This window comes from Ranitomeya variabilis, chromosome 4 (assembly GCF_051348905.1).
Source record: "Ranitomeya variabilis isolate aRanVar5 chromosome 4, aRanVar5.hap1, whole genome shotgun sequence".
NCBI lineage: Eukaryota > Metazoa > Chordata > Amphibia > Anura > Dendrobatidae > Ranitomeya > Ranitomeya variabilis.
Window position 1 is genome coordinate 722,907,232 of NC_135235.1, and position 24,012 is coordinate 722,931,243.

The 24,012-nt window shown below is 44.9% G+C and overlaps 1 protein-coding gene and 1 long non-coding RNA gene across 3 annotated transcripts in view; both read left to right on the forward strand.

The window, feature by feature from the left end:
* Positions 1-1,437, forward strand: part of LOC143766640 (uncharacterized) — a 38,060-nt gene extending 36,623 nt beyond the window's left edge. For both annotated transcript variants that reach the window (XR_013213611.1, XR_013213610.1), the window contains one exon: positions 275-1,437. This is a non-coding gene — a long non-coding RNA (uncharacterized LOC143766640). The remainder of the gene's footprint in view (positions 1-274) is intronic.
* The window catches only part of LOC143766657 (uncharacterized), a 1,190,188-nt gene that overhangs the window by 768,502 nt on the left and 397,674 nt on the right, over positions 1-24,012 (forward strand). The gene's annotated exons all lie outside the window — the stretch shown is intronic.

The window sequence follows — 24,012 nt, forward strand, 5'->3', positions numbered from 1 at the left end:
CCTAAATTTACCACTAACATGAAGCCCAATATGTCATGAAAAAACGGTCTCAGAATTGCTAGGATCCGTTGAAGCGTTCCTGAGTTATTACCCCATAAAGGGACACTGGTCAGAATTGCAAAAAATGGCCAGGTCATTAAGGTCAAAATAGGCTGGGTCAAGAAGGGGTTAAATATAGTTTTACATTTAGGAAGTTTTCAGGTGGGGGGGGGTGTAAATGTTTAATTGTCTTCTATTTGTTTTTAACTTAATTTTTCTATTTTCCTTATTCTAGTTATAAGTTTCTGTTGACTAATCCTCGTGATATGGTCTTACCTGATTGATGAACTTCTTGTCCGTTTATCCTTTGGAATTCCATATTGGACCAGTAGGTGCTTCAGCATTCTGGAAACAACATTGCAGTAGTATCCATACTGTGAAAATTGGGAAGATATATTTCTAAGGATTGCACAGGACCATACTGTGAAAATTGGAGAAATAATCTTGGGACTATATTGGACCACCTTGAAAATTGAGAAAACCTTTTGGACTGTAATCCAATGAGCGGATATTTATTGAGATTATTATTATTATTATTATTATACATTTTTATAGTGCCATTTATTCCATGGCGCTTTACATGTGAATGCGGGGCAAATATAGACAAATACATTAAACATGAGCACAAAACAAGGCACACAGGTACATAAGGAGGGAAGACCCTGCCCATAAGGGCTCACAGTCTGCAGGGGATGGGTGAGAATACAATAGGAGAGGGTAGAGCAGGTTGTGCGGTGGTTCAGTAGATTGAGGATCACTGCAGGCTGTAGGCTTGTCGGAAGAGGTGAGTTTTCATGTTCTTTTTGAAGGTTTCTATGGTAGGCGAGAATCTGATGTGTTGGGGTAGAGAGTTCCAGAGTATGGGTGAAGCACGAGAGAAGTTTTGGATGCGGTTGTGGGAAGAAGAGATGAGAGGGGAGTAGAGAAGGAGGTCGAGAGGATCGGAGGTTGCGTGTAGGTAGGTACCGGGAGACAGGTTGTGGATGGCTTTGTATGTCATTGTGAGGGTTTTGAACTGGAGTCTCTGGGCGATAGGAAGCCAGTGAAGGGCTTGGCATAGGGGAGAGGCTGGGGAATAGCGGGGAGAAAGGTAGATTAGTCGGGCAGCAGAGTGTAGGATGGATTGGAGTGGTGCCAGAGTGCTAGAAGGCAGTCCAGAGAGTAGGAGATTGCAGTAGTCAAGGCGGGAGATGATAAGGGCATGTACTAGTGTTTTTGTGGTGTCGCGATCAAGGAATGCGCGGATCCGGGAAATATTTTTGAGTTTGAGACGGCAGGAGGAGGCAAGGGCTTGGATATGTGGCTTGAAAGAGAGGGCAGAGTCGAGGATCACCCCGAGGCACCGAGCGTGTGGGACTGGGGAAAGTGAGCAGCTATTGACATTGATGGATAGGTCTGGTGGAGGGGTAGAGTGAGATGGGGAAAGATGATGAATTCTGTTTTGTCCATGTGCAGTTGTGGAAAGCGAGCAGAAAAGAAGGCTGAAATAGCAGACAGACAGTGCGGGATTTTGGTAAGGAGGTGAGGTCAGGTCCGGATAGGTAGATCTGCATGTCATTAGCGTAGAGATGATGCTGCATACCGTGGGATTCTATGAGCTGTCCAAGGCCGAAGGTGTAGTTGGAGAAGAGTAGGGGTGCTAGAACAGAGCCTTGTGGAACACCGATTGACAAGGGGCGAAGTGAGGAGGTGGTGTGGGGGAGGGAGACACTGAATGTTCGGTCTGTCAGATATGACGAGATCTCATCCCTATCCTGGCATGCATGGATCCATTATCCATATCCTGGTATGCATGGATCCATTATCCATATCCTGGTATGCATGGATCCATCATCCCTATCCTGGCATGTATGGATCCCTCATCCATATCCTGGTATGCATGCCTCCTCATCCCTGTCCTGGCAGGAATGATCGCTCTCATCCCTAATCTAGTATGCAGGGCCCCATCCCTATCCTGGTATGCAGGATCCCCCATCTCGTCCTAGTATGCAGGGTCCCATGTCTATCCTGGTAGGCAGGGTCCCCCATCTCGTCCTAGTATGCAGGGCCCATCCCTATTCTGGTATGGCTACTTTCACACTAGCGTCGGTACGGGGCCGTCGGCCCGACGTACCGACGCTAGCTGTGAAAAAAAAACGGGGCAGCGGATGCAGTTTTACAATGCATCCGCTGCCCCATTGTAATGTCTGGGGAGGAGGGGGTGGAGTTCCGGCCGTGCATGCGCGGGAGGAGGGGGTGGAGTTCCGGTCGTGCATGCGCGGTAGGAGGGGGTGGAGTTCCGGTCGTGCATGCGCGGGAGGAGGGGGTGGAGTTCTGGTCGTGCATGCGCGGTCGGAAATGGCGGACTTGACGCACAAAAAAAGTTACATGGAACGTTTTTTGTGCCGACAGTCCGCCAAAACACGACGCATCCGTCGCACGACGGATGCGACGTGTGGCAATACGTCGCTAATGCAAGTCTATGGAGGAAAAAACGCATCCTGCGGGCAGATTTGCAGGATGCGTTTTTTCTCCAAAACGACGCATTGCGACGTATGCCAAACGACGCTAGTGTGAAAGTAGCCTGTGATTGGCCCCCATCCTGGTCCTGGTATGCATGGCCCCATCAGAAAACTTAAAAAAAAAACAAAAAAAAAAAACACTTTACACTTACCTACCCGGCGCTCCCTCGCAGCATCCTGCTCCGATGCCAGCAGCTGCTTTATGCTTGTAAGCAGCACGTCACAAGCAAAGCACAGCTGCCAGAGTACTCGCTGCGACTGTGCACAGAGAGCGGGGAGTATTCATTGCTCTTCAGTAGTGTTCAAAGTCAGCCACTGGTTTCCTGCTGCTGCCGGCAGTCACAAGTGCTGCTGTCATGATCTGCTTAGTTTGTGGGATTAGGTAGTTCAGAGATTAATCTGGACAGCCTCACTCTGGGAGGCTTCTTATAGCCTCATTGTGGGGTCATTCCTCGTCACTTATACTTTGACCCTTGGCCGAGTGTGTGACCCCGTTGTGCCTGTGCTTTATACCTGTGCTTTGTGCCTGTGCTACTTCATGTTTGCCTAGTTCTGATCTGGTTCTGTCCCTGTTAACAGTTTTGCCTGTCCTTCCTGTACTGCGCTGCTATCTCCGTGTATGACTCCTTTCCTAAGTTCTGACTATTCTCTGCTCACCCCTCCTACACCTCTCCGTGTATGACCCCCGTTTGTCCAACCTGAGTTCCCCTCTCCTCTATTCCAGGGTCCCTGTAGCATCCCCCTGTGGTCACATAATTGCAGGTCCTTCTGCTTCCAGCTACTCTCAGATTCCCCTCTCACCACACTGCTCAGGTCCCGTCTGCCTTATCTTTCCCCGCAGCATCTGACCCCAGGCTCTCCCACAGTGTGGGTGAGTCACCCTGTTCAGCCATGGCAGTTTGCCGGTGTTGATCAGTATTCTGATAGCCGCTACTTAAGAGAAATGAATATTCATTGGATTAATCAGGAAACTATTTAATATTGACCTGTATTCAAGCGAGACTAGACGAAGAAAACCCTAAAATCATGTATCATGTTATCTGAAACAGTCAGAAAACTAGCCACATATTGGCAGACCCCAGATTTCAAACTAAATACTTCGCAAGTTTATAAAGCACTCCAGTGTCAGGAATAGATAGTATATGACAATACAGTATATACCGCTCAGGGAACACTTAACTTTCAGAGATAATCTCCATAGTCATACGAAATAATGGCACAGATCTTCCAGACATTATGATTGCACATATCCCTAGTCTTTATAACGATATTGCACTCATTCCTTGACAGACCGCAGCATGGCCATTAGTTAGAAGCTGCTATTGATCTTTGCAGCAGGTAAGTTTTCCCTGAGTGGTACATATTAGGCCGTCTGAAAACGGAGTTTAGTCTAGGACAATTTGTCTGCACTACTAAATAACAGCTGTTACAATACCAAACTAAGGCAGTCCCTATAGGAGAAAAAACACAAGAATTATACAGTATTTTCAAATACTATCTATTCCTGACACTGGAGTGGATTATAAACTTACAAAGTATATAGTTTGAGGTCTGGGATCTGCCAATATGTGGCTAGTTTTCTGACTGTTTTGGATGACAGGATACATGACTAAAGGTTTTTTTTTTTTTGTCTAGTCTCGCTTCAATATAGGTCAATATTAAATAGTCCCCTGATGAGTCACCTTTGGTGAGGATGAAACCAGTAGAAATGAGAGGCTTGGAGAGTGAGTGAGTGTATATACGTCACCTCACCCTATATACTGAACTGTAGGGTACATGTTTTTTCTATTAGTCACCTACTAACTAATCTTCAGGGGGTGAATTATGGGTATAGTTTTAAATTTGGAATTAATAAAGTTTAGTCTTATCCGTTTGTCAGCAAACATGAGGAATGACTGGAGACAACCGATATCAGAAGATTCAATTGTGGTTAAAACTATTCTAACATTATGAACATAAAAAAGGCTTCTCCCCTATGTGACATCTCTGATGTTTATTAACAGTTGATTTCCAAGTAAAATATTTCCCACATTAAGAAAAAGGATTCTCTCCTGTGTGACTACTCTGATGTCTAACAAGAAGCGCTTTCCATTTAAAACATTTCCCACATTCTGAACAGGAAAAAGGCTTCTCTACTGTGTGAGTTCTCTGGTGACTAACAAGATGTGACTTTTTCACAAAAAATTTCCCACATTCTGAACAGGAAAAAGGCTTCTTCCCTGTGTGAGTTATTTGGTGTGTAACAAGATTCCCTTTCTGGTTAAAGCATTTCCCACATTCTGAACAGGAAAAAGGCTTCTCTCCTGTGTGAGTTATTTGGTGTGTAACAAGATTCCCTTTGTGGTTAAAACATTTCCCACATTCTGAACAGGAAAAAGGTTTCTCTCCTGTGTGAGTTCTTTGGTGTTTAACCAAATCTGATTTCTGGTTAAAACATTTTCCACATTCTGAACAGGAAAAAGGCTTCTCTCCTGTGTGAGTTCTCTGGTGAGTAACAAAATGTGTTTTGTTGTTAAAACATTTCCCACATTCTGAACATGAAAAAGGCTTCTTTCCTGTGTGAGTTCTATGGTGATTAATCAAATCTGACTTCTGGATAAAACTTTTCCCACATTCTGAACATGAATATGGCTTCTCTCCTGTGTGGATTCTTTGGTGCTTAACAAGATTCCCTTTCAGGCTAAAACATTTCCCACATTCTGAACATGAAAATGACTTATTTGCTTTAGGAGCAGTTTGTTTTTTAATGCCTCTTTTGTGACTTTGATTTTCCTTAGTAGTCAGTAATGAATCAGAAGATGGGACCTGTTTCATAGGATCAGATGATAGATCTTTGCTGTGAATGGATGATGGTATATCTGGAGTAACAGCAATCACTTCAGTTGTATCTTGTAGGATCTCAAGATCATCAGATTTAAAAATTGAAGATGTCAACTGTCCCTCTGATCTCCTGGTACAGTCATCTAAGATAAAAAACAATTATTATTTTTTAATAAAATATCCTTGAGTTTTATATTATTGAACATTTCTACTTAAACTGTCCATAAAAATGGCAAGCTATGTAAATAAACTTTAATTACACTATGTATCAATTATTTATTTATTTTTTTTTGCTGGGTAGAAAGTGTGTTTCCTAACCTGTTGTGTTTAAAACAAATAGAAAATAGTTGTTCCACCAAAATTTTGCTTCTGTAATCAGGACAATTAAATTTTGAAATTTGTCTGTTTTCGGTAAAAATCTCGATTCGTATTCAATACGGAGTAGTCTTCCAGAATATTATTGAACTGCTAGAATTTAGCAGAAGTTTGTAAATTTTCCAGAATTATTTAGAACTTTCTAGAAACTTTTAGAACTTTCCTGGACTGTTCAATAGTAGTCATGCAAGTATAAAAGCACAGGTGACTCGAACCAACATTTCAGTTTATGTCATTGCTGAGTAAGAGAATACCGAATCGTAGTTAAAGAGCAATTATTTTTTTAGATGGCATCAAGAGATTGTTTGCGCCCAGCAGATGCATTTTGCTATGTGTGTGGACAATTTATAAAGACAAAAGCGAGAAATTATTCCATGAAAGCATGTCGTAAGATGTGCGAGGCAAGGCATATTTCGGCATGCCTGTCGGGGATCAAGAAAAGTCCTGGGTACCTTATTTCACATGCAAATATTAAATTCCAAAATAAATTGCTTTAGGGCATACATTAAATATATAAATCATAAACCTACCCTGTAAAATCAGATTTTATTATTCCTTATTAAAAACCAAAACGTAGTCAGCATCAAAATCAAAAACACCGTGAAATTACAAACAACCCTTTGGGGATTTTTTTGGGGGTCCCTAGTATGGTACCTATGCTTGCACCTTCCTATCAGCGGAGGTTGGCATCCTATGGGATACGTATTGGCGCCCCCGCTAAGCGATGGCTGCCCTTAATGGCCCTAAATATCAGTGAACTATATGCTCCCTCCCAAGATAGGGAATAAAGGGCACCTATGTATCTAAACAATGATCACTCCTAATATTCTAGGGATACCCTAGTCCCCAGCAAAAGGGCAAATAAAAACAATGATGAACACAATCGGCGATCGGTGGTAACAACTAGCATTTAGATTCTAATTTTCAATGCTGGTAGGATAAACATTCAGGAAGATCAACATCTTTAGATAATTATAGATGGTTATCCCCTTATATGATGAGGTACCCAATAGCCATAACCGTTAGTCACATTAGTTGCTGCAGTCCAACAATGCCCTAACTGCCCACTATGGTCATAAAGATTCAAACATGGCATAAAAATGATGGTACTCATCCATGCAACGCCACCCTCCAGTTCTGCCTCAATGCGTTTTGCCCCTCTGGCTCATCAGGAGGCCCGATATATAGAATGTGTTCCGATCTGGATATGATGCTTACCGATAGTTAAATCACCTCCATTTAAATAGTCCCGCACTTATCCCCCTTCACTTCCGCATCGTCAACCAGAAATTCGGATATTGCGATGTCTTATGGGTCAGATCACACTGCGCATGCCCCGGCTGGGACGCACATAGAGAACTTAGGGTATGTGTCCACGTTCAGGAAACGCTGCATTTTTGATGCAGCGCTGTGCCGCAGCGTCAAAAACGCAGCGTCCAGATGTTACAGCATAGTGGAGGGGATTTAATGAAATCCCGTCTCCACTGTGCAGTAAAAAACGCATGCGTTTTTCCCGCGAAAACGCACATGCTGTGCGTTTTTTCAGAACGCAGCATGTTGCTACTAAGAGCAAAACACGCAGGAACACCGCAGGTGACCTGCCAGTGACCTCAGGTGCATTTTTGGTCAGGATTTTACCTGCATAAAATCCTGACCAAAGCCTGAAGCAAACCTGAACGTGGACACATACCCTTACTGCGCATGCCCCGTGTGGAACGCATGGCCATATCTTGTATTCAAGACTGCACTATATCGATAATCCTAGGCTTAACAATGCATTGCAGATGGATTTCACCGCGCATGCGCTTTCCAGATCGCCCGGACCCATTTTGCGGTGAACCTAAATGGCTATAATCAGTATATATCTTAGCGTACCCAGCATAAATAAAGATAAGGGGACTTAAAGGCTTATATTTACACAACCAGCTACTTTATATCCACAATCACACAGATATTAGTGATTTTCTTATTATAATTTTTCCCTATGGGTTACACTTACCAAGTGCTATAATACTCTCAGGGGGATATTCCATATTTATTCAGTCAACTTCCTTATTTAAAGGGGTACAGGACAAAATAATTTATATGGAGGATTTTTATTGCAAAGATGATTTACAATAATATGTACACCCCCAACTCAAGGGAAAATAATGGTCCAGTCCTCTAGATTCCTATTTTCATAAAATCAGTCCAAGTAAGTATATATATATATACATATATACATACTGAGTGTGAAGAGAGCAGCAAAAACAGGCCTACAGAAAACACGCAAAGGATATTTGTTCATTTATGTTTTTGGGTACCAGTGAATCCATTCTAAATGTCCATTCACATTCCCTTTTAAGAATGGACTTATCCAAATTACAACCTCTACAATTATGTTTTACCACTTCAATTATCGTAAAGTCAATGTTGTCTAGCTGGTTCCCATGATATAATCTCATATGTTTGGCCAGGAGGGTGTCCCTATTGTTCCTTATGTCACCCACGTGTTCCCCCACCCTTCTACGAAACTCTCGCTTTGTCTTTCCAATATAATCCTTTGGACATGGGCAGGTGGCCTTATAAACAACAACAGTGGTCTTACAATTAGAAAAATCCCTCTGATAGAACATTTTTCCCGTAGAAGAGCTCCTGAATGATTTGTTGGGTTTCATCCATTTACACATGTGACAATGACCACATCTGTACAAATGACCTCTTGAATTGGAATACTCATCACCCGACCCCCCGACACTACTGTAATCAAACACTGTGACTACAGACAATAACATCTACTGAAATGCTCAAACTGAACAGTCTATGGAGTGCCCCCGTGGGCAAGGGGTACTCAGTACCAGGACCTTCAGTTCTCGGGGGGATGTCACGGTGGCTGACCCGGTCCGTGGGACGTCCGTGTGAAAGGGAAAGGTCTTTAAAGGGATATGTTCGTGACGCCACCTGTGGTATTCGGTCAGGGTGACCGACGCTGCTTTGGGTGATGTTATGGCAGCTAGATGGTATACCTTCCCACAGGTGAAGTATGTCCCCAGGGCTTCCCAGAGTGTAGATGGTGGATGGTGTGAGGCGCAGTGAAGAATGAGGACACAAGGTTGCAGTCTCTTTACCTTTTTACTGAAGGTTCAGCTTCCACAGTCCAGGGCACCAGATCACAGGGCTGGCAAAGTCCGGCCGGTTTGGAGGCAAATCCAGAGTCCCCTTATCCAGGTGGAAATCAGTAGCCTTCCTCTAGCACCTGGGTGTTGTAGTACCTTACTGCTAAGCATCTCATAAGGTCCTCACAACTATTGTAGATGTTATGTCTCTCTCTCTGTCCCCCAGATGGATAGGACAACCCATATGACCGGTGGCGTGAGGCTTTTTACAGGGACTCTATCATGCCCCGGCCTCTCGTGGGTGCCACCTTGCCTCCTGGGTATGGGGCGGATCAGTAACTTGCAATTAGCTGTCCTGCCGGTCTCTGGAGCAAGGCATAGAGGACTGTTGCTCCCTCGGTGTTCCGGCTACTGGGATCCCATGCCTCAGAAGGAGGCAGCCTGTGCAGGGCAGAACTCTTTCTGGTATCGTCTCCTTTTGATATGACTTCTTCTCACTCTCTACAATACAGTTCTCTGTTTGTGTCCTTTCTTAGGAACCGCCGCACGTGGGGCAGGCGCAGCTCCGTGACCTTCCGTCTAGGCCTCTGACAGGCTCCCACCCGTCAGGGACCAACTACCTGAGCAGAGCTCAGATAGCATCTGCCTAACTTCCTCTCCAGGCCACCAGTTTTACCTAAATGTGAAGAGTGCCCTAATAAATAGGAGCATAGCTCCCCCTGGTGGAATGGAATATGAAATGTGTTGAATGTTGGTGTTACCTGGTAAAGAGATCTCCTTTATTGCCTCCAGCCGTAACATCATTCCCTCCTTGAGGAGAATGATATTACTGCAACGACCAGGACCCTGGGACGCTGCATCTCCATCAGTAATAAATGAGTAGCTAGTGGTGAAAGCTCTCAGGTAAATAGAGCACGGGGCTCGGTGACTTCACAATCTAAACAATCGTAAACTCCAATATTTTCTGTTAGATGCGTTTCAAGAAGAAATATTACACATTTAAAGAGAACTGTGTATAAGGCCATGTTCACACAATGCGTTTTTTACCGCGGAACCGCAGCGATTTTGCCGCTGCGGGTCCGCAGCTGTTTTCCATGCAGGGTACAGTACAATGTAACCCTATGGAAAACGGGAAACGCTGTGCACATGATGCAGAAATTCACTAAAAAAGCCGCGCTGAATAGCTGCGGTAAAAAAGAAGGACCATGTCACTTCTTTGTGCGGAACTGCAGCGGTTCTGCACCCATAGACCTCCATTGTGAGGTCAAACCCGCAGATCAAAAATATATCTGCGGGTTTTATTGCGGTTATGGGTGGAGAAACCGCTGCAGCAGGGAGTGCGGGGAAGCGGGCGGAAGTGCGTGGGCGGAAGTGCTTGGGCGGAGAGACATGGAGGCATACCGTCGCATGGGGATCGCTGTCGGCCGTTTGATAGATTTGGTATGTGTGTGTGTGTGTGTGTGTGTGTGTGTGTGTGTGTGTGTGTGTGTGTGTGTGTCCCCATGCGACGCTAGTGCCACCATTGTGCTAAGTCGCCGTATGGGACTACTACTCCCATCCGGTATTAGGATGGGAGAGTTGTCCCTGTGTCCGGCGACTTAGCAGTTGTAAAGTTACACAAAACACACACAATACACATACATGACACACAGTACATACAACATATAACACAGAGTATATACTCACCAACAGCACACTGGTAGGCGAAGCCCTCGATCCCCTAGAAAAAATCCCAAAATAAAAAATCAAATTCATACTCCCTGTCCGCAGAATCCATAAAACGAGTGTCCCACGCCGATCCCCTGCTCTTCGGCGATACACTGCCAGGAGCGAAGCTCCTAGCAGTGTATCGCGTACTGTTCCGGAGTTCAATAGCTCCGGCGTCTCGGTTAACGGCAGTACAGCTGCGTTGAACTTTCCCACGCAGCACTGCCGTTAAGCGAGAGTGCCGGGGTCAATGACCGCCGGTAAACTCGCTCGCGCATGCGCAGCAACACACCGACAGGAACTATGGCTCCTGTCAGTGTGTTGCTGCAGCCATGGAGAGCAGACATATCTCTGGATGTGTCTGTTCTCCATGGAAGATCTTCGTGGGACCCTCGATGGATTTCTGCGGACAGGGCCAGGGAGTATGAATTTGTTGTTTTTTTTTGCGTCTTTTTCAGGTCGAGGGTCTTCAGGACGGATTGAGCGTACAATAAAATATGGTCAAAAAGTGGGTGTCTTTATTTCATTAAAATATTTTTTTTCGAGTGTTTGTGTTTGTTTTTTTAACCCTTTCATTGGATTAATAATGGATAGGCGTCTTATTGACGCCTCTCCATTATTAACCGGGCTTAATGCCACCTTACAATAGCAAGGTGGCATTAACCCCTCATTACCCCATATCCCACCGCTACACGGGAGTGGGAAGAGAGGGGCTAAGTGCTGGAATTGGCGCATCTTTTTGATGCGCCTTTTCCGGGGCGGCTGCGGGCTTATATTTGTAGCCAGGGGGGGGCAAATATCCATGGCCTCTTTCCTAGTCTATGAATATAAGCCCACGGCTGTCTGCGTAGCCTTTCTGGCCTAAAAATATAGGGGGACCCCAACACTTTTTTTTTTTTCGGGGCCCCCTTAAATACGTGATACGTGGCACTTAAATAGTAACATAGTTAGTAAGGCCGAAAAAAGACATTTGTCCATCCAGTTCAGCCTATATTCCATCATAATAAATCCCCAGATCTACGTCCTTCTACAGAACCTAATAATTGTATGATACAATATTGTTCTGCTCCAGGAAGACATCCAGGCCTCTCTTGAACCCCTCGACTGAGTTCGCCATCACCACCTCCTCAGGCAAGCAATTCCAGATTCTCACTGCCCTAACAGTAAAGAATCCTCTTCTATGTTGGTGGAAAAACCTTCTCTCCTCCAGACGCAAAGAATGCCCCCTTGTGCCCGTCACCTTCCTTGGTATAAACAGATCCTCAGCAAGATATTTGTATTGTCCCCTTATATACTTATACATGGTTATTAGATCGCCCCTCAGCCGTCTTTTTTCTAGACTAAATAATCCTAATTTCGCTAATCTATCTGGGTATTGTAGTTCTCCCATCCCCTTTATTAATTTTGTTGCCCTCCTTTGTACTCTCTCTAGTTCCATTATATCCTTCCTGAGCACCGGTGCCCAAAACTGGACACAGTACTCCATGTGCGGTCTAACTAGGGATTTGTACAGAGGCAGTATAATGCTCTCATCATGTGTATCCAGACCTCTTTTAATGCACCCCATGATCCTGTTTGCCTTGGCAGCTGCTGCCTGGCACTGGCTGCTCCAGGTAAGTTTATCATTAACTAGGATCCCCAAGTCCTTCTCCCTGTCAGATTTGCCCAGTGGTTTCCCATTCAGTGTGTAATGGTGATATTGATTCCTTCTTCCCATGTGTATAACCTTACATTTATCATTGATAAACCTCATCTGCCACCTTTCAGCCCAAGTTTCCAACTTATCCAGATCCATCTGTAGCAGAATACTATCTTCTCTTGTATTAACTGCTTTACATAGTTTTGTATCATCTGCAAATATCAATATTTTACTGTGTAAACCTTCTACCAGATCATTAATGAATATGTTGAAGAGAACAGGTCCCAATACCGACCCCTGCGGTCCCCACTGGTCACAGCGACCCAGTTAGAGACTATACCATTTATAACCACCCTCTGCTTTCTATCACTAAGCCAGTTACTAACCCATTTACACACATTTTCCCCCAGACCAAGCATTCTCATTTTGTGTACCAACCTCTTGTGCGGCACGGTATCAAACGCTTTGGAAAAATCGAGATATACCACGTCCAATGACTCACCGTGGTCCAGCCTATAGCTTACCTCTTCATAAAAACTGATTAGATTGGTTTGACATGAGCGATTTCTCATAAACCCATGCTGATATGGAGTTAAACAGTTATTCTCATTGAGATAATCCAGAATAACATCCTTCAGAAATGGGGCAGCGGATGCGTGGGAAAAGTGCATCCGCTGCCCCCGTTGTGCGGCGGAGACCACGCTAGCGTCGGGAACGTCAGCCCGACGCACAGCGACGGGTTGTTCCCGACGCTAGTGTGAAAGTAGCCTAAGTTAACTGCCCAGTCATAGCTTTCATCTAACCATGTCTCGGTTATTCCCACAATGTCAAAGTTACCTGTAGATATTTCTGCTTCTAGTTCTTCCATCTTGTTTGTCAGGCTTCTGGCGTTTGCGAGCATGCAGTTTAGAGGATTTTGTTTTGTTCCAATCTCCTCGCTGTGGATTGTTTTAGAAATGTTCTTACCTCCCTTCTGAGTATGTTTTCCTGGGTCTTCTTTGTTCGAGTCTAATGTTTTTCTTCCCGTCCCCTCTTCTTCTAGTTTAACGCCCTCCTGATGAGTGTAGCGAGTCTTGTGGCGAATGTGTGTTTCCCAGGTTTGTTGAGGTGTAGTCCGTCTCTGGCGAGGAGTCCATCGTACAAGTAATTCACACCGTGGTCCAGGAATCCGAATCCTTGTTGTCTGCACCATCGTCTTAGCCAGTTGTTCGCATCAAGGATCCTGTTCCATCTCCTGGTGCCATGCCCGTCTACTGGAAGGATAGAAGAAAAAACTACCTGTGCATCCAGTTCCTTTACTTTCTTCCCCAACTCTTCAAAGTCCTTGCAGATTGTCGGTAGGTGCTTCCTTGCCGTGTCATTGGTGCCAACATGTATCAGAAGAAATGGGTGGACGTCCTTGGAGCTGAAGAGCTTTGGTATCCTATCGGTCACATCCTTGATCATCGCACCTGGAAGGCAGCATACTTCTCTTGCGGTTATGTCCGGTCTGCAGATGGCTGCTTCTGTGCATCTCAGTAGTGAGTCTCCCACCACCACCACTCTTCGTTGCTTCTTGGCTGTAATTTTTGCTGTCACTTGTTGCTGTGTACCCTTTTCTTTTTTGCTTGCTGGTAGTGCTTCATCCTTAGGTGTGCCATCTTCATCCTCTACAAAGATTTGATATCGGTTCTTCAGTTGTGTGGTTGGTGATTTCTCCATGGTCTTCTTGCTTCTTTTGGTCACATGCTTCCACTCATCTGCTTTTGGAGGTTCTCTGACACTTATTTCACCTTCTGTGACCAGTAGAGATGCTTCTGTTCTGTCTAGGAAGTCTTCATTCTCTTTGATGAGTTTCAAAGTTGCTATTCTTTCTTCCAGACCCCGCACCTTTTCTTCTAAAAGGGCCACTAGTCTACACTTCTGACAGGTGAAATTGGATTCTGGTCGATCTGTGAACATGTAGCACATGCTGCAGCTCACCATGTAGGTTGTCACATCTGCCATGTTGCTCCTAGATCCTGCTGACTTGCTGTGTGCTTTCCTTCTTGTGTAATCTACTCAGCCAAGCTTTCTTGCAATAATGTCCTACAGGCAAAAATTTGCGCGCCGTAAGGCGCGCAGTTTGGTGATGCTTTCCAAGCAGCTGGTCCCGGCTGTACCCAACGATCTTCTTGCTGAGGGAGACTCTTCGCTTTTCCCAGAAGGCACCTGGAATATGCAAATTATCCTCCTCAAGCTTGAATCCCTGGTTTGGTGATGCTTTCCAAGCAGCTGGTCCTGGCTGTACCCAACGATCTTCTTGCTGAGGGAGACTCTTCGCTTTTCCCAGAAGGCACCTGGAATATGCAAATTATCCTCCTCAAGCTTGAATCCCTGGTTTGGTGATGCTTTCCAAGCAGCTGGTCCCGGCTGTACCCAACGATCTTCTTGCTGAGGGAGACTCTTCGCTTTTCCCAAAAGGCACCTGGAATATGCAAATTATCCTCCTCAAGCTTGAATCCCTGGTTTGGTGATGCTTTCCAAGCAGCTGGTCCCGGCTGTACCCAACGATCTTCTTGCTGAAGGAGACTCTTCGCTTTTCCCAGAAGGCACCTGGAATATGCAAATTATCCTCCTCAAGCTTGAATCCCTGGTTTGGTGATGCTTTCCAAGCAGCTGGTCCCGGCTGTACCCAACGATCTTCTTGCTGAGGGAGACTCTTCGCTTTTCCCAGAAGGCACCTGGAATATGCAAATTATCCTCCTCAAGCTTGAATCCCTGGATTCCTTGAATCCTTGCACTTAAATACGTGGCACTTAAATACGCGATACGTGGCACTTAAATACGTGATACGTGGCACTTAAATACGTGATACGTGGCACTTAAATACGTGGCACTTAAATACGTGATACGTGGCACTGAAATACGTGGCACTTAAATATGTGGCACTTAAATACGTGGCACTTAAATACGTGGCACTTAAATACGTGATACGTGGCACTGAAATACGTGATACGTGGCACTGAAATACGTGGCACTGAAATACGTGGCACTGAAATACGTGATACGTGGCACTTAAATACGTGATACGTGGCACTTAAATACGTGGCACTTAAATGCGTGATATGTGGCACTTAAATACGTGGCGCTGAAATAAGTGGCACTGAAATACATGGCACTGAAATACGTGGCTGAAATACGTGATACCTGGCACTTAAATACGTGGCACTGAAATACGTGGCACTGAAATACGTGATACATGGCACTTAAATACGTGGCACTTAAATAGCTGGATAGAGCTGGATCCGCAGGCTGTGATCTGGCCTACGCTCAGCACTCTGCGGAGCGCTGTCATTCAAAACACGTCCACTCATTGTTTAGTCCCAAAATGGAGGATGGAAGAAGAAAAGGGTTGGACAAGGAAATGACATCATTTCTTTTTTTTTTTTCCCCACTGCTGTTAAAGCTTTATTTGTGTCAAACACAGACAATCTGCAGAGAAAACTGCATAAAAAACCGCATCAAAAACGCACCAAAAACCGCACCTGCGTTTTCTGCCAAGAGCTGCGGTTTTTAGTGCAGAAAAAACAGCAGGGAAATCAGGAATGTGTGAACATGGCCTAATAGTGCAGAGATGTCTTAAAGGGAACCTGTCAGTAGGATTGTGCTCAGTAACTACAGACACTGTCAGGTCGGTGCCGTTATACTGATTATACTGATACCTGGTGATGAAATCCGTCTTGTGGTTGTTGTTTAATCTGTATTTGTAGTTTTCAGTTAATGAGATTCTCATCCTCTGGGGTGGGGCTGTAGGCGGGGCTTTATGTGGCCTCTCTGCATTTAGTGGTTAGTACTCACCTGGGTAGTCATATGTAGGAATCTCCTCTTCACACCACTCATCATCCCTCACATATGTCTCTGTAGTATCTGTAGTATTAATAGGGGTCAGATCTTCACCCTGAAACAAATATCGTAAAAGTCACTGACAGATGGAGAAGTCACATCTATGATCAGCTCTAATCCTGCCATCTCCACCGTTCTCATTACACAAGTATAAAACATATAATACTGGTGGATAAAACAAGACTGAGCACAAGACCTTCACCAGCATCTACACATCATAGGGGAGATCTACTGACACCATCTCTCCATCTACCTGATGATCGTGAGGAGCATTGGGATCTTCTTGGTTACAGTCCTGTGGAAGAAGAGGACGGGGACATGTCTCTGGTGTTGTCCTCTTACTGGATAGATCTGGAGGAAACACATACAGGGACTGAATTCATTCTTTACATACAGATAATTATAGGCCGTGTGTATTTAGTCCTGTCTATTACCTGGTGATGTGAGGGGCTGGGGAACCTCCATTATGACGTTCTTGTACAGATCTGTGTGTCCTTCTAAATACTCCCACTCCTCCATGGAGAAATAGACAGCGACATCCTGACACCTTATAGGAACCTGACACATACAATGATACCGTCATCCCCCCGATCCCTTCATAGCGTTACTGTATAATGTCCCAGCATTCCCAGCAGTGTCACCTCTCCAGTCAGCAGCTCAATCATCTTGTAGGCGAGTTCTAGGATCTTTTGGCCATTGATGTCCTCATGTATCAGGGAGTGAGGTGGAGGCCCCGTGATTGGGTTCAGGGGTCTTCCCCATCCCTCAGACACAGGGTCCTGACAGCGATCACTAGAGGTCTTCTTCACCACTGTGTAATCCTGGTAATGGAGAGACGCATTAATAAATCTCACTACAGACATTTCCGGAGTCCTCACCTCTCCAGTTCTGTCCATCTGGTATTCCCACAGATAAGAATGATGTAATGTGACGTCATCAGAATCTCTCACCTCTCCAGTAAGCCGGAAGAGGATCTCTAGGGTGAGGTGTAATATCCTCTCCGCCATCTTGTCTCTGTCCATATCCATCTTTGATGGGTAGATCAGGAAAATTCTCTTTTGTAGAAGATCTTCACTGTGAGGATCCGATATTGTAGAGACCTGAATGAGAAGATGAGCCGATGTAACGTCATAAAATCCTGTGTAATAATACAATTACTGGAGATAATAAGGGAAACATATGAGATTTATTATTTTACAGTATTTAGTTTCCTTCTTTACATCTACTAATAAAACCTATATATTTTAGGTCACAGACAACAAGCAGTTTCTTCCTCGGAGTCGGCAGCTGAATACGTTCCTCATAGACTCATCTTCCATAACGCTAATTCTCGTCTCATTTACCGACCCTGGAATCGGCATTAGTAATACTGCAGGAGATATTCATTACACGTGACAGGAGAAATAACGACTTCATGATGAGGACGACATCTTCATCTTCTACTGCGGCTCTAGAAACAGATTTGGCCAGAGTCGGTCACTGACTCCATCCCCACCGGCCGTCTATATGAAGGTTTCCGTCTTCCCCGCACTGTAATCTTCTATCACGTTAGATCTCATGTCTGACAGAGTTTGGCTGAATGCCCCCCGCCTCCAAGTACTCGATAGTATGGGGCGGCCTAGTTATTACGATACTTACATGCCTAATAATGGTGTCTGGGCCTGCCATGTACGAAGGTCTATTAGGCCGGGCCAGAGGCAGCGTCCAATAAGTTACCTTTTAACACCCCAATACACATTAGATTAAAGTTCCGTGAAAGCACTGATTTCGGGGGTTTGGGCAACCATATAATGTATTTGGGAGTCTCCCGACAGACATTGTCAGGGCACAGAAGGATGTTTGCTCTTCCTGTAGATAATCCTCCGCTAGAGGAGTCTGGAGGCGACTCTCTCATACAGACCCCAGGAAAGCTGGAATATTTGTGTGTGCGGGGGAGTCGGGAGAGATATCCATCTGCCAAATGACCGTTCAGCCAACTCTTATGTCATGTGTATGGGGCCGTTAGTATTACACTGACAGCAGTGATGATACACGGCACTACAGTAGTACAGGGCATCACCGGAGCCATCAGAGGCTTGTATGATCACACTGATCAGAGGGGTTTAACAAAGGTTTAAAGTGACAAACATCATAGTTTCAGCAACAAGAAATATCCATCACTATATGGAAAGCAGAGTCACTGCACAATGTTAGTTAAGTCTGGTCCATAACTACTTTATTATACTCTATTATCCTGTACACAGTGGAGAAGATAGAAATCACAGGTCCGACAGATAACAGCTGGAATTGGGCCCTCCAACGTAAAGAAAAAAAAAATCTATCTATATAAAGCTGAATGTATGTATGTGTGTATGTATGTACACTCACCGGCCACTTTATTAGGTACACCATGCTAGTAACGGGTTGGACCCCCTTTTGCCTTCAGAACTGCCTCAATTCTTCATGGCATAGATTCAACAAGGTGCTGGAAGCATTCCTCAGAGATTTTGGTCCATATTGACATGATGGCATCACACAGTTGCCGCAGATTTGTCGGCTGCACATCCCAAAGATGCTCCATACAAGGCAGGATGGATCCATGCTTTCATGTTGTTTACGCCAAATTCTGACCCTACCATCCGAATGTCGCAGCAGAAATCGAGACTCATCAGACCAAGCAACGTTTTTCCAATCTTCTACTGTCCAATTTCGATGAGCTTGTACAAATTGTAGCCTCAGTTTCCTGTTCTTAGCTGAAAGGAGTGGTACCCGGTGTGGTCTTCTGCTGCTGTAGCCCATCTGCCTCAAAGTTCGACGCACTGTGCGTTCAGAGATGCTCTTAGGCCTACCTTGGTTGTAACGGGTGGCGATTTGAGTCACTGTTGCCTTTCTATCAGCTCGAACCAGTCTGCCCATTCTCCTCTGACCTCTGGCATCAACAAGGCATTTCCGCCCACAGAACTGCCGCTCACTGGATTTTTTTCTTTTTCGGACCATTCTCTGTAAACCCTAGAGATGGTTCTGCGTGAAAATCCCAGTAGATCAGCAGTTTCTGAAATACTCAGACCAGCCCTTCTGGCACCAACAACCATGCCACGTTCAAAGGCACTCAAATCACCTTTCTTCCCCATACTGATGCTCGGTTTGAACTGCAGGAGATTGTCTTGACCATGTCTACATGCCTAAATGCACTGAGTTGCCGCCATGTGATTGGCTGATTACAAATTAAGTGTTAACAAGAAGTTGGACAGGTGTACCTAATAAAGTGGCCGGTGAGTGTATATGTGTGTGTGTCACGCCACACCCATTAAACATAGCAACCAATCACTTAGCATCTTTCATTTCACCAGAGCTGTTTAAAACAAGCTGAGCTGTGATTGGTTGCCATGAGCAACAGTTTTCCCACTCCCCAACACCTAGCTCGGGACTATGGGATGGAGGATGTATGAGGTATATATGAGCACAGGACTAAGGGATGGAGGATGTGTAATGGGTATATGGGCACTGGACTATGGGATGGAGGATATGTATGATGGGTATATGGGCACTGGACTATAGGATGGAGGATGTGTGATGGGTATATGGGCACTGGACTATGGGATGGAGGATACTGTATGTATGATGGGTATATGGACATGGGACTATGGGACAGAGGATATGTATGATGGGAATATGGGCACTGGACTATGGGATGGAGGATGTGTGATGGGTATATGGGCTATGGGATGGAGGATATGTATGATGGGTATTTGGACACAGGATTATGGGATGGAGGATATGTGTGATGGGTATATGGGCACTGGACTATGGGATGGAGGATGATGGGTATATTGGCACTGGACTATGGGATGGAGGATATGTATGATGGGTATATGGCAATGGAACTATGGGATGGAGGATATGTATGATGGGTATATGGGCACTGGACTATGGGATGCAGGATGTGTGATCTCCCGCTTCGACTACTGCAACATCCTTTTCTGTGGCCTCCCTGCTAAAACCCTTGCACCTCTCCAGTGCAACCTTAACTCTGCTGCCCGACTAATTCATCTCTCTCCTCACTACTCCTTTGCTTCTCCTTTCTGCAAATCTCTTCACTGGCTCCCATTCCCTCATCGTATTCAGTTCAAATGACTAATACTGACCTACAAGGCCATCTATAACCTGTCTGCTCCATACGTCTCTGAACTAATCTCCTGATATCTTCCATCACGAAATCTCCAGTCCTCCCAAGACCTCCTTCTCTCCACACTTATTCGCTCCTCACCCAACAGCCTCCAAGACTTCTCCCGAATATCCTCCATCTTCTGGAATTCTGTGCCCCAACACGTCCGACTATCAACCACATTTGGATCCTTCAGACAGAACCTGAAAACCCACCTCTTCAGGAAACTTACAGACTGCACTGACCCCGCTGCCTCCTCACCACTATTGGAGCTACCGCCTCACCAACACCGGAGCTGCTGCAACCCCCCAATCTAATGTCTCCTTCCCCACCATCCTGTAGAATGTAAGCCCGCAAGGGCAGGGTCCTCGCCCCTCTGTATCAGTCTGTGATTGTTAGTTTACTGTAAGTGATATCTGTAATTTGTATGTAACCCCTCCTCATGTACAGCACCATGGAATCAATGGTGGCATATAAATAAATAATAATAGTATATGGGCACTGGACTATGGGATGGAGGATAATCAATATAATTTGCTATAACTAACCACAGTTACTATGCCCCGGCAACGCCAGGCTCTTCAGCTAGCATATATATGTATTTGGCAGAGTCATATCTCCCGACTCTGCAGATTGCATGCGGTCGTTGTAGGCCCAGACCAGATGGTATGGAGATAAATGAGGGAGACCAAAGTTCAAACTAAACTTTACTTTACTTAACAAGAACTTGATGAGAAGTATATACATCAGATAGCAGGCACAACACTTTATGAATGCTTCTTCTGCATTGTGCAGAGTCAGGAACTTTCCGGTTACATGTGGCAGTACATAACTTTTGTTATAAGCCACAATAGTGCAGCAATCCTGAGCTAATGACCTCTTCCTGCTCTTTGTCTCCACTATGCTCCCTGCCTGGAATCCGAATTCTTACTGCCATTATATCTTTGCTTACCTTCAGGACGTACTATCTGATGTCTCCCTCCTGGCACACAACACCATATCAATTCAGGAGGACTGCAATCATATAGACCAAAGGTCTGTACTTCTCACTTCCTATCTGACTCATCACAAGGAAATTGTTCTCCTGTGTGCCCATGTAGCTCAGTATGAGGTCTACACACAGTATGACGGCCCCATAGCACCTCACACAGTATTATGCTAAAGATGAACCAACATTTCAATGTTCTGTTCGGCCCACGATCGCCGAATTTGCAATATTCACGACTTAATTGTTGACTAAATCATCAAATATAGCTGAACATGCACTGCACTAAAGCCGGTGTTTCCCAAGCCGTGTGACAGCGTGGTAAACACCGGCGTAGCGCTTCTGATCGGCGGTAAAATCATCCCTGCTGGTCAGAGAGTTCCCACCCAGTCAGAAGACAGCGTGACCGCTCATCTGTGATCGGAGATATTAAGTGTACTACCGGTCACTGGTGTCAGCTAATGGGACTACAGCTCCCATCATCTGACACCTACAGCCGTTAATAACAGTGAGAGCCGGAGCGGCTGATGGGTGTATTCATCATACGCTACTGCACTGTAAATAAATAATAAACGAAGAATAAAAAAAGAAACACTCTGTACTAATTGTATTTGTCACTGACATCTATATATCTACCTATTCTGTCTGTATTTACTGTATGTAATCCATGTCTTCTCTCCTGTCGGCTCCAGTAGTGATTTTACACTACCGCGGCTGCTGAATTACCAGCTTTTCTTCTATCTATCTATGTAAAATATATATACACTGTGTCACTGACATCCTTCTCACCCCCAATGGGGGTGGTCTTTGTTGTCCTTTCTCGTTCTCGGGTTGTTCTGTCTTCATACACATTGATACGGTGTGTGATCCAACATACAGCATAAACCACTTTTGTCTTCCAAATAAGCAGGCTGTTCTCTGTAGTCTAACTTGTTTATTGGTAACAGGTATTGAAAATGAGGTAAAACTATAAGAATACAAATGATATGGATAAGTATTGAGCCAAATAACAGCACAGCTGATACTTTACAACTAGCAGGAAAAATATACAGGATGATATATAACTACATACAGCAAGTCACTGATAATGGATTTCCTAAGTACTAGCTGCTATACAATAAATCACATTGTGTAGAACATTATATTGCAAGAACAGAGGTAACAATCTTACCGGATAAACTTAACCAGGATAGCAACTAAGTGAGGTAGTTCAGCACAGCACATGAACACGTGTGTCCCAGGTAGTACACAGAAAGTAATGGAGTCTCTCTTTCCCAGCTTACCTTGGTACAATCCCAAAATGCAACACTCTAATTATAACTAAAACACAGGTTATAAATTTAACCACCACTAGATGGTGCTATAACACAGCAAAAACCAAAACACTAATAGTAGTAAACTTTAATGCATAATTGGAACCATACTGTCCTTTTCAGAATGGACAGAACACGGGCCCTCTACCAGAGACCTGGGAGTTTGAGGGTTCTGCACAGGATCTTAGTTGTTCCCAGCATTGCGCTTTTCTGGACAGAGAGCTCAGATGTTGCTCCTGGGATCTGTTGTAGCCATTCCTCCTACTTAGGGGTCACTGCTCCAAGAGCTTCTATCACCTCTGGAATCACTGTTGCCTTCACCTCCCACATCTTCTCCAGTTCTCCTTTGAGGCCCTGGTATTTCTCCATCTTCTCATATGCCTTCTTTTTGATGTTGCTGTCACTTGGCAATGCCACATCTATTATCAATGCTGTCTTCTGATACTTGTCTACTATCACAATGTCTGGTTGGTTAGCCAACACTTGCTTATCAGTCTGGATCTTGAAGTCCCATAGGATTTTAGCCCTTTCCTTCACCACTTTTTCTGGGGTCTCCCACCTGGACTTAGGGGGAATTAGCCCATATGCTGTGCAGATGTTCCTGCATACAATTCCCACTAATTGGTTGTGGCGTTCAGTAAATGCTGTTCCTGGATGCATATTGCATCCTGCCACTATGTGTTGGACGGTTTCTGAGGTTTCTTTGCATAGTCTGCACCTTGGGTCTTGTCTTGTGTGGTAGATTCCTGTTTCTATGGATCTGGTACTTAGTGCTTGCTCTTGTGCCGCTATGATTAGTGCCTCTGTGCTGTCTCAGAGTCCCGCTTTCTCCAGCCATTGGTAGGATTATTCCGTATCAGCCACCTCCATTATCTGTCGATGGTACATCCAATGCAGCGGCTTGTCTTGCCATGGCGGTTCATGTTCCTGTTCATCCTTCTAGATCTGTTGTTGTTGCCTTAGGCTTTCTCTTAGCATATCATCTTTTGGTGCCATTTTTCTGATGTATTCCTGGATACTCAAAAGTAGAAATAAATAGTCAATCACCAGTTGCGCTTACATGGCTGGAGCCTCTAGCTGCAAATAATGAGCCCTCTACGACTTACATTAGAGACCAGCAGGACAGCTGAACTTCACGTTACCTGTCCGACTTAATACCCAGGAGACAAAGTGATACCTTTAGAGCCCTGTGCGTGCTAGAGTCCCTATAAACAGACTCAAGTCACCAGTCATACGGGTTATGTCCTATCCTATATGGGGGACAGAGAGAGAGAACATCTGTGAGGACCTTATCTGAAGCCATAGGTAGTAAGGTACTACACCACCACAGTGCTAGAGGAAGGCTTTGATTTCCACCTGGACAAGGGGACTCCTAACTTGCCTCCAAGCCGGCCGGACCCTGCCTGCCCTGTGATCTGGTGCCCTGGACTGTGGCTGCCTGAGGACTTCAGTAAACAAGGTAAAGAGACTGCAAACCTGTGTCCTCATTCTTTCCTGCGCCATTCACCATCTTCCATCTACACACCGCGA